Source organism: Dreissena polymorpha, chromosome 2 (genome assembly GCF_020536995.1).
Source record: "Dreissena polymorpha isolate Duluth1 chromosome 2, UMN_Dpol_1.0, whole genome shotgun sequence".
NCBI lineage: Eukaryota > Metazoa > Mollusca > Bivalvia > Myida > Dreissenidae > Dreissena > Dreissena polymorpha.
In genome coordinates this window covers 17587443-17599264 of record NC_068356.1, presented here as the reverse complement: position 1 = coordinate 17599264, position 11822 = coordinate 17587443, and positions in this window count along the sequence as shown.

The window sequence follows — 11822 nt, the reverse complement described above, 5'->3', positions numbered from 1 at the left end:
AAATATATGTGGCCAAAATCGCTCATTTTATGAAGACTTTTGCAATATTGAAGATAGCAACTTGATATTTGGCATGCATGTGTATCTCATGGAGCTGCACATTTTGAGTGGTGAAAGGTCAAGGTCAAGGTCATCCTTCAAGGTCAGAGGTCAAATATATGTGGCCCAAATCGCTTATTATATAAATACTTCTGCAATATTGAAGATAGCAACTTGATATTTGGCATGCATGTGCATCTCATGGAGCTGCACATTTTGAGTGGTGAAAGGTCAAGGTCATCCTTCAAGGTCAGAGGTCAAATATATGTGGCCCAAATCGCTTATTTTATGAATACTTTTGCAATATTGAAGATAGCAACTTGATATTTGGCATGCATGTGTATCTCATGGAGCTGCACATTTTGAGTGGTGAAAGGTCAAGGTCAAGGTCATCCTTCACAAGGTCAAGGTCATCCTACAAGGTCAAACATCATATAGGGGGACATTGTGTTTCACAAACACATCTTGTTTTGGATGCATTTTATGAAGTTAAGGTCTTTTTGGCATCGCACTAGTAAATTAAGGATGTGGTCTTTCCAAGTTAAGTATTTGTAAAATATCATCCCAAGGAAAGTAATTTTTATACGCCCGTATAAAATACGGGACGTATTATGTGAAACCCCTTGGCGGGCGGGCGGGCGGCGGGCGGAAGGCATCACTTTGTCCGGACTCTAATTCAAATTGTATTCATCCGATCTTCACCAAACTTGGTCAGCAGTTGCATCTAGTTGATATCTAGGCCAAGTTCGAATATGGGTCATGCCGGGTCAAAAACTAGGTCATAGGGTCAATAAGTGCATTTTCAAAGGGGCCACTTTGTCCGGACTCTATTTCAAATTATATTCATCCGATCTTCACCAAACTTGGTCAGCAGTTGCATCTAGTTGATATATAGGCCAAGTTCGAATATGGGTCATGCCGGGTCAAAAACTAGGTCATAGGGTCAATTAGTGCATTTTCAACGGCGCCACTTTGTCCGGACTCTAATTCAAATTGTATTCATCCGATCTTCACCAAACTTGGTCAGTAGTTGCATCTAGTTGATATCTAGGTCAAGTCCGAATATGGGTCATGCTGGGTTAAAAACTAGGTCACTGGGTCACTTAGTGCATTTCAAGGATTTAGCATGGTGTCCGCTCTATAATTGAAGTATTTTTCATCCGATCTTCACCGAATTCGGTCAGAAGTTGTGTCTAAATGATATCTAGGTCAAGAACAAATATGTGTCTTGGCGGGTCAAAAAATAGGTCACAAGGTCACTTAATGAATTTCAAGCGTTTAGCATGGTGTCCGCTCTCTACTTGAAGTAGTTTTCATCTGATCTTCACTGAATTTGGTCAGAAGTTGAGTCTAAATGATATCTAGGTCAAGAACAAATATGGGTCTTGCTGGGTCAAAAACTAGGTCACTTAATGCATTTCAAGCATTTAGCATGGTGTCCGCTCTCTAATTGAAGTAGTTTTCATCCTGTCTTTACCAAATTTGGTCAGAAGTTGTGTCTAATTGATATCTAGGTCAAGTTCAAATATGTGCTGCTTAATTTTCAAAAATATATCATTTTGCCACTCAAATGGTAAAGCTATCAAGTTGTCCAAAACCTTCAAACGGGCGTATCTTGTGACAGTTTGGCACTCTTGTTTCAAGGTACGGAAGCGGAGTGCCACAAAGCGTTAATTGAGGAAGGTCTGCAATTTTGTTGGATGTCGCTTTGGAGGTGCCGTTTGAGAAAACGATTGCTTGAGTTTTAGTAGGATTAATTAGTAAACCGTATGTTGAACTTCAAGTTTCTTTAGTAGTTAAAGCTTTTTGAATTTTGGAAATTGCTATTTTTGGTGATTTAGATGTGGTCCATATAGCACTGTCGTCAACGAAAAGAGAGAGGTTAATTAAATCGATTTCATTTTTAGCATTATGCTCGTTGATTGCACGGTCTAGTGTATTCATTGTAGCGGAAAATAGAATGGGTGAGAGAACACTTCCTTGAGGGCAGCCGTTTATAGTATCGACCGTTTCTGAGGTCGTGTCCTGTAGTCGTACTTTGATTTTGCGAGTTGTGAGGAAAGCTGCAAGCCATTTTAGCATAGTGCCCTGGATTCCTAGCTTATTTAGCATTTCAATCGTGTTTTCGTTCCATAATTTATCGAACGCGGCCGTAAGGTCTAGGAATACAGCTGCCACTGATTGGCCAAGGGTTTGAGCTATCCTTATGTCGGCTTCGAGGCGCACTATATGATCCTCACATGAGTGATGGGCTCTACACCCTGAATGATAATTTGAAATTTGTTTTTTTTTTTCGAGGAAAGCGCAAAGACGCGGTTAAATCATTTTCTGCATTAGTTTTGTGAATGTTGAGGTTAAGGATATTGGTCTATATGAGGCTGGGTCATCTTTAAGCTTATTACGTTTGAGTATCGGAATAATTGTGGCCTTGTGCCATTCCTCCGGCAGCGTGCCTTCGGCCCATGATTTATTGTATAGAGCAAGTAGATCTTGTTTTGCGGAGAGAGGAAGTTGTTTGAGTATTTTATAATGGATGTTATCATCGCCTGGTGCGCCATTTTTACACTTAGTAAGGCTGTTTCTAGTTCAAAAAGGCTAAACGGGGCATTATAATTATGGTTTTCGTCTTGCTTATGAGTTTCGAGCCAGGCGGGGAATTCCTCTTTCATTTTAAGTTTACGCTCTATGAATTCTTGGGTGTAGCCTTCGTCGCTGCTTACAGCTTGATAGTGATGGACTAGGTCTGTAGCTTTATCGGCGTTGGTTACAAGAATTTCGCCGTTTATACGGAATATATGAGTAATGGGGGGCGGCCTACCTTGCATTCGACGTACCTGATCCCAAAGTTCCTTACTAGTCGTTTTGTACGAAAGATTGTTACAGAAATCATTCCAGCTGTCGAGTTTCGCTTTTTTGATTACTTGTTTCACCGTTGCGCGAGCTTCTTTAAGTTTTTCATATTTAGGGCCTGTTTTGATTTTGTTCCATTTTGTCCTACATTTTTCACGGTATTTAATGGCTGCTTCGCAATCCTGGTTCCACCAGGGGACAGAGTGTTTAATCTTTTTAGGTTTTTTGTTAACTACAGGGATTGAGTTAGTGCTGTTTTAAGTTTAGTTAAATATGATCGGAAGTGGGTGTTAGAGTCAGTAGGATCTTGGTTTGGGATAAATTCATTATCACATTGCGCTTTAAAGTTGTTCCATTGCTCAGGTGAAGCCGTATTGATTTTCCACTTATGTTGCATTGACGGAAGGGTGTGTTCTTTTTTTAACCAGGTTTTCCGAAGGAAAAAACTGGTTATTAGATTGGCGAATACGGGCGGGCTGGCTGGCTGGCGGGCTGGCGGAATAAGCTTGTCCGGGCCATAACTATGTCGTTCATTGTCAGATTTTAAAATCATTTGGCACATTTGTTCACCATCATTGGACGGTGTGTCGCGCGAAATAATTACGTCGATATCTCCAAGGTCAAGGTCACACTTTGAGTTCAAAGGTCAAAAATGGCCATAAATGAGCTTGTCCGAGCCATAACTATGTCGTTCATCGTCAGATTTTAAAATCATTTGGCACATTTGTTCACCATCATTGGACGGTGTGTCGCGCGAAATAATTACGTCGATATCTCCAAGGTCAAGGTCACACTTTGAGTTCAAAGGTCAAAAATGGCCATAAATGAGCTTGTCCTGGCCATAACTATGTCATTCATTGTGAGATTTTAAAATCATTTGGCACATTTGTTCACCATCATGGGACGGTGTGTCCCACGAAAGAATCACGTCAATATCTCCAATGTCAAGGTCGCCACGACTAAAAATAGATTTAAAAAAAAAAAAAAAACTTACAAAGGGGGTTAATTTTTTTTGGTCATTTCAAAAGTTCAGTTTGAGTTTTCTCCCTTTATCAGATTTTTTTTTCACAATGAAAACCTGGTTTTGTGACAATTTTGTCCCTTGTTAGTTTTAGATTTATTACTATAGGGAGATGGTCACTACCAAACCAATTGTCAATAACATTAAAATCACAAATAGCTTGTAAGTTAGCCGACGTAAGGGCGAGATCAATCGCGCTATCTAGGTGGCCGGCGCGGTCGGACAGTCGCATCACCTGTCAATCGTTTAGGAAGTTGAGACTGATGTTATTCATAAATTTTAACAAATTTTCTGCATGATCGTCGTATCGCGGATCGCCCTCAGGGTTCCAGCAGGGGTGTTTAAGGTTAAAGTCCCCAACCATAATATTATTGTTTGTATGTTCTATAGAGTGGAAAATTTTGGAATAGTTTTTGACAGTGTTATCTGCGGGTTGAGCGTAGACACATTGAACACGAAAATAAAGATGTTTAGTAAGGTGAAGTGTGATGGCACATGATTCGATGGGGCAATCTTGGTTGATGTTAATTTCCGTAAATGGGATGCCCAATTTAACATAGATGGCTACTCCAGTGCCCGAGGCTTTATCCCTTTCTTTTGATCTTACAGGGTCTTGATAGCCTTTTAGTTGTACTTGCTTATTTTTACTCTTAAAGTTCGTTTCTTGGAGGCATACCACATGGACTTGGTTATTGTTTACATAGTTCTGTAGCTCATACAATTTGTGATTTGAAATATGACTGCCAACCCCTCGGACATTCCAACGACAAAATGGTAAGATTAGAAATATTGTTGATATTTGTCGTAGACATTGGAGGATGTGCGGTGTTACTTTGTACGAGCTATATGTATATATAGATGTTGTTTAGTATAAGCCATACGCGATCCGGAAGTAGGCCGGGAATGGAGGCGCGAGCGAGAACCTATTATTGTATCTAGGACGCCTAATGGGGGTCGAGCAGTTGCGACCTATACGTGGTCGGTTTCTAGGTATGTGAGGAGGTGAATTCGCTGGTTTTTCATGCGGCCTATGTTTGTGTTGTTGTTGCTTTGTTGGTCGTTAATCTTGAGAGTGTAGAGGTTGACGTTGTTGTTGTTGTTTTGGAAGTGCTAGGGAGGTTGTTTTATTAGGTGGCTGACTAGGTTGTTGTTGTCTGTTGGTAGATTGTGTGTTATGGTCAAGAGTTATGTTCTGATCGGTCGGTGTTGGATGCACGGGCAGTTTAGGATTGGTTGTGGTGGTTTGGTGTTTCGCCTCGTTATCGGGAAATTTATTTTGGAGTATGGTCAGAATTTTGGCTTCCGACTTTCCGACTAGTTGTTTAGCTAATTGTCCTAGATTTGTTCTCTTTAATTCTCACTTCTATGTTATGGATATATTGGTTGGTCACTCGTCAGTTTTTATTATTTATCAAAGTTTGGTACTTAAGGTACTCGGGGCACCCCTTGTACACCGCGCTGTGTTTTCCGTCGCAATTGGCACATCTCTTTTCGTTCTTTGTTTTGCACGATGCCTGTGCGTGATTGCCGGCGCAGTGAGGACATTTCGCATTGTTTTTACATATGTTGGATGCATGTCCAAACATCTGGCATTTAAAACAGCGGAGAGTAGCAAGAGGTGCGGGTTTCACGCTGAGGCCTATGATGTTGGTAGGAGTATTTTCGGTATTAAAAATGACTGTTATAAAGCTGTTTTTGGTGCCACTATGTACGGTTTCAACGTTAGGCTTGGCTTTCAGTTCGTTTTTGAGTTGTTCAACGTTTGCGTGTTTCTGTATTTGAATGATTCCCTTGCCGTATTTGGGTTTTTCTGTGAGTTTGAAGTCAAAAGTACCAAAAGAGAATTGTCGGGCTTTAGGTATCGCGTCTTTGCGGACCTTAAACAACAGACCAGACCTAATCTCCTTGAATGGTTTCACTTGTTCCGTGCCTACGAATTTAACGAAGGCGTCACCAATTACCTTAGCCTTGTCCCGCGGGAAAACTGCCGCGACAGTGCTAAGGCACAGGGTGAGCCAAATTGCGTGCTTAGGTCGTTGGCCTGTCAGATTGTGTGCCGGAAGTGTTAGTATCCCTAGGTAGGGATGTCTCTAATGGCCAAGTAAGATTGGTCTCTGCCGGTGGAGAGGTTGGAGAGAGCAGGTTGTAATTTGGAATGAGTGTGGCCGTATAGAGCGGAGAGTCTGGAACAGTACCCGGGCTTCCGTTAACCGTCGGTTCCTCAGGGGATTTATTGGTTAGGAGGTCCAGGATTTGCTGAGGGGTTAGTGGAGCCATGTACGGTTAGAACGTTTCAGAGTCCATGGATAGGTCCTTAACTCGGAAAGTTGCCCTCTTGATTTTCGGCGTTTGCAACATCGACGCGGTGACGTCTGCGAACGTCTTTAGTTTACTGGGTTAAGTTACCCGATTCGCGTTTTCCGTTGCGGATTTGTTGTATAAGTTGTTTTAGTTGAAGATCTGAAAAATGGTAGCTATCAGGCGCGTTTGATTTAATTTAGGTGTTTATTTGTTACGTTGCTATTTACTGCTAACGCTAAGTATATTAGTTTGAGATCGGAGCACTATCAGCGGCAAAATGCCTATCCCTTAAGTAGGTCAACAGTGTCGCAGTTTAGAAAGCGCGGACGTGATAGAGTTACCAGCAGGTGCGCTATTGTATTAAACCCTATTTTTAACTTGGTCGTTATCAAAGAATCAAAGCGAATACTATGGATGAGTTTGTAATCTAGTCACGTTTCAATCAGTTATCTACCTGCTGCTAATTGAAATCTGTTTATGATTGGAAAAAGCGGTTTAATAGTTAGAGATCTTTGTTCGCGGCTGGTGTAAGCTGTTGTTTATCGCACTTCGTTCTGCTTTGCTAAGATATTCTTTGTATATTTGACACTGGTGATATTATTTTATGGCGAATAATTTGGGTTTGTTCTCGTTCTTAGTCTGAAGTTATGAATACCTAGCGTTAATTGGGACTTGAGAGAGAGCGATTGTATAATAAGAAATCCTGATTTGTAGAGATAGTAGTCTGATGTTACGCTGTTAATTTTTACGAATTGTCGCGAGATATTATTTCTAGATGTTAATATTTAGTCTAATATCTGTGGAAAGGAGTAACGTAGGTAATAGCCACGTCAAAATTATTGAAATCAGCAAAAAAAGTCACTATCCTATCAACAAGCAATAACCCTAGCTGTTAAAAGGATTAGCTGTATGGGTCGGGGAAGGTAAATAATGTTAGGATTAGCTCTTAACACGACTTACTACTTTCCACGGCCCTTCTTTTCCCAAATCCACCCACTGTGACACAGATCCACCCCACTATAGCACACTTAAGAGAGATAATATTACAACTGATTATGATCCGATTTGTGTTTCCTAGTTTAATTCCTTTCCACTTAACACTGTTATTATTACTGAGGCACTGATTTTATTATGACTGATGCTTCTATTCCTAAGAAAGCAATGTAAATTCGTTGGGATATGCTATCCTTTGCTATTTAAATTCCTCAACTTATTTCTTTTCCTTCCTTAAACTAATCCACTTAACCTAATCCTCTTAAATCCTATTGCTGGAAGAGCTCTTTCCCCGAAGTACGACTTCAAGGGATAGACCCTGAATTCAGAACGAATTGGTAAATGACTTAGACTAGAAACACGGCTGTTAAGATTAGAAATAAATTAATATATTCCAGTAATCCGATTTAGCAAGAAGCACGTCCGTACGCCGCGAGAGTAACGATCCGAATGATGCTAACGATGAATGATGAATGACTAGCTGTAGAATGGAATGACAAATCGTGATAAACGCTGCGCTTGCTTTATATATACTCAATAAAGGGTTACACTCAACTATTAAAAAGTTAAACCAGTTACAATAACACATGAAATTGACTTTCATTTACTGCTACAAATAACACATTGTTTTCACCTCATGTGCCCCTTGATGCAAGAAGTCTACAAGTTGTTTGTAGTTTACAGTCGTGTCTTGTATGAGGACACAAATGTCCAGTTATTTCTATTGAAGACTCTTTAATAACTTTGATATTAAACTCAATGCCTTCAGACCTGTTAAAAAAGCTTTTCTTCAATGTCAAGTGCCATTGCTTTCAATAAGTCATTTAAGTTCAGTGGATCTTTTCAAGGATATTGCTCACCCTGTTTCTGTCTCAAGGCAGAACAGTATAGCAGATTAAATCTGTTATGTTTATATCTAACTTTACAGTTGTTTTTTCTTGTTGTACTATTTAAAAATGTCTGCTAGGCTAAACTAACTTCAGTTTGTTCATTTTGTATTACTGCAAAAGATTTAGATGTTGTTCTCATCAATCTGAAGAGGTCCACTTTAATTTGTGTGAGAACTTCTTAATTCAGACTTCATTGTTGATCGAATTTCCTTGCCATCTAAAAATTCTCTTTCAAAATTACCTTGGTGTTTTTGCAGCAATTCCTACTAAAAGATGCAATCCACATTTTTTTTTATCCATATGCAAAACTTTAGCCCTTTCTCCTTCACACTAATTTGTCCAACCTAAATAGCTTGTGGAATTATATCAGTGCTATAATTTTCCAATAATTTATAATATCTTTCAGTGAAAGCTTTGTCAGACATGGTATCTCTAATATTCATAAGTATTTTATGACAGATGTTTATCTCATTCCTTTTAAGCTCACCTGAGCATAGGGCTGCAACGAATCCAAAAAATTTGTTCGGATCCGAATCTGAATCCAAATATGGTTTCTTGCAGTTTTTCGGATCCGGATCCCTCAGATAAGAGAAAATTAGAATTTTCTGTCTAAATTAAAGTAATCAATGTTTTAGCAGTATAATTTGACTAAAAAACAATCAACATTTATTAACAAAAAACATTTATCACATTTCTCGTTTAACATTGTAGCGATGTCCAAATAAAACGTAACCTTAACACTTATTCACTTAATAGTTTGCTTGTTAAAATACACTTTTCACTGTTCATAAGTTTGATGTTTGCTTTCACAAAAATTAACATATCAACATTTCCCGGGTCCAGGCAAGCCCTATGAGCACTGACAGGGTCTCCTGCAGTGGAGAAGATTCTCTCACTGGGTACTGAGGTTCCTTGCATCACAAGATAGCATTTAAACTTAGTATATGACGCAATATGCTCTCAAGACAATACATTATGCAGGAACACAATTTGACAGGTCGCGAAATTATGCAAAATTTACCTGAATCACCTTCTAGCCGCACTGGATCCACTACCGTTGTTCTAATACAACTCAGAAAGACAATAAGGATTGAAAACTTACTTATTGCCATTAGGAATTGCATTTGTTATTTGTAGATCCTTCATGATTTTGAATTAGTTTTGCTTTCGGGGCTCATTACGGAATGTACATTGACAATAAAAGCCTATGGATCTCGAATGATCTGCTATTTGACTGTCACTCGTCAATAAATATCGACTATTACATGTATGATTTATCTTTTGAACAGAACCAGTCTGTATAAAAAACAATACTTGTGAAAACATCGCTAGGTTACATACAACTATGAAAATAAATATCCGGAACCGAAATTTCCAGGGGTGGATCCGTACCCGCGAATCTGAAGTTGGATCAGATATCATCGGATATTTCGGGTACCTGTTGCAGCCCTACCTGAGCATATTGACTCAATTTTGAGCTTTTGTGATTATCTTTTGTCCATCTCCGACATCTGTCCTGAGCCGTCAACTTTTGCCTTGTTAACACTCTAGTTTCTTTTTGATGATAGTGATTGGAAATGTCATTTTGAATGTCTTTTAAAGTGTGCAATGTGCTTGGATTACTTTTTTCCAACCATTTCTCTTAAACCTTTAAGATAAAAATTATCTTCATCATCAGTTAAGTGAATAACTATCTGCGCTCATTTGACATTTACCACACTTTCTCATCTGTATGCAATGTAGTTTCCATCTTATTTGTTAGTGTTGAAGCAATATGGCTTTGTGCTAGGGCAATTTTAGTGTCCACAATGCGATTAACAGTTGATGGCAATGAAACTCTATAGTTTTCTTTTTCATTTTGTCTCTTAAAGATGCATTTTTGGTCAGTTACTGTTTGTTCTGGTTATTTAACAGCAGTTGTTTCTTTTTCATTTCAAGGATTGATTTGCACTTGGCATTTTTCACTTATTCCCATTCAAATTTAACTCAGTATATTATGTTGTGCCCCTTTAACTTAGTATATGTTGTGTCCAAAGAATTCTCACACTGTAATACATATTGTTCAATCTTTTGATATAATGCTCAAGGTGATTTATTGTCGCCCCCCTACGTCCTGTGTTAAGCATGTTGCTGTATACGGTGTGACTGGTGTGTGTCATCTTGTTACCACTATAGAGGCCACATTTTTCCTTCAATCTTGACGACACTTGGTCAGAATCTGTATATGACCTACGTCACCATGTCAAATCTTAGAGAAAAATCTTGTTAGCACTCCAGAGGCCACATTTAAAACTCAATCTTGATGAAACTTGGTTAAATAAGGAATCTTTCCCAAATCTAGACTCACTTTAAATGTTTATTTAGACAATATCGAAACCAATGTTGAATCTTGGCCATGTGTGTCATGAATAAATCAGGTCGTATCTTTAATAAAAACTTACAACTCTAGGGGCAACCTTGATGACTCAAGTTTGATGAAACTTTGTAGGAATGTTTATATTTACAATATACAGGCCAAGCTTGAATATGGGTCAGATGCGTCTTAACCATAGGTCACCAGGTCAAATCTTTAAAAAAAACTTGTTACAACCTTAAGGCCACATTTAATACATAGTCTCGATGAAACTTATTCAGAATGTTTTATCTTGACAATTTTAAGGCCATGTCTGAATCTGAGTTGAGTGTGGTGAAAAACTAGATCACCTGTTCAAGTCTTCAGCAATTGATGTCCGAACTCAACTGACCGCCTGAAGACCATCATCGACCTTTTGTTAAAGGAAAGCATTCCAGTTTTCTTTTTAACCACTTAATTTTTTCGTGCAATTCATGCACAGTTTGTTGTCTCTCTTCAACTGTCTTTTTGAACTTTTCTTCTGGAGCTTTGTTACTACTCTGAGTTTCTGAGGAATAACACTTTTTGCAGTTTATAAGACAGAATTACAAACTTTTAATTGAGGTACTTACTTTTTGTTGATTCTGGTTTTACTTGGTTTAACATTTAAGTAAATAGTCTGCTTTTCCTCTTATATGACTAATACTGGTGTTACTTACTGAAGCAATTCAGTCGTAGAAATAGTCTTTAACAGTTGGTATTTGTTTATAAAATTCAAATACCAGTCCAGTTTGGAATTCTACAATCATTGCCGCAGGGCCCTCAATCCATTTTAGGGGAAGGGAGTCGCTACTCATAGCAGGGGGAATTTTTAGCGGCGTCTCCCTTTTTGGGGGATTTTTAACTTACTCTTTAATTATTACATTTGTACATGTTTGCACTATATTCATTGCTTATTTCATAATTTAGTACGTTTGACAAGATTAAATTAAAATAGAATTGAGATATAACAATCACGAGACATTTTTTTTTTTAGGGGGAATTTTTCTCCCAAAAAGGGGAAAAAAGTATACTTTTCAGGGGGGGGGGGGGGGTGGGGGGGGAATGCGGCCGAATTTAGGCCGTGGATTTGACAGATTGAGGGCCTGATTGGCCAGTTGAACTGGTTAAAAGGTGATTGGCTAGAATTTTTTATTTCAAAGATTGAGCTCAATTTGTAATTTTTTGCTAGATTAACTGTTAAACAAAACTGATTGTTGAATAAGTTTTGGTGCAAACAAGAATAACTGCACAATTTAACATTTCTAGTAACTGCAGTTTGGTAAGCAATTGAACCACAAGACATGTCATTTTTATGCCCACGGATCAAAAGATTGGGGACATATGTTTTGGTCTG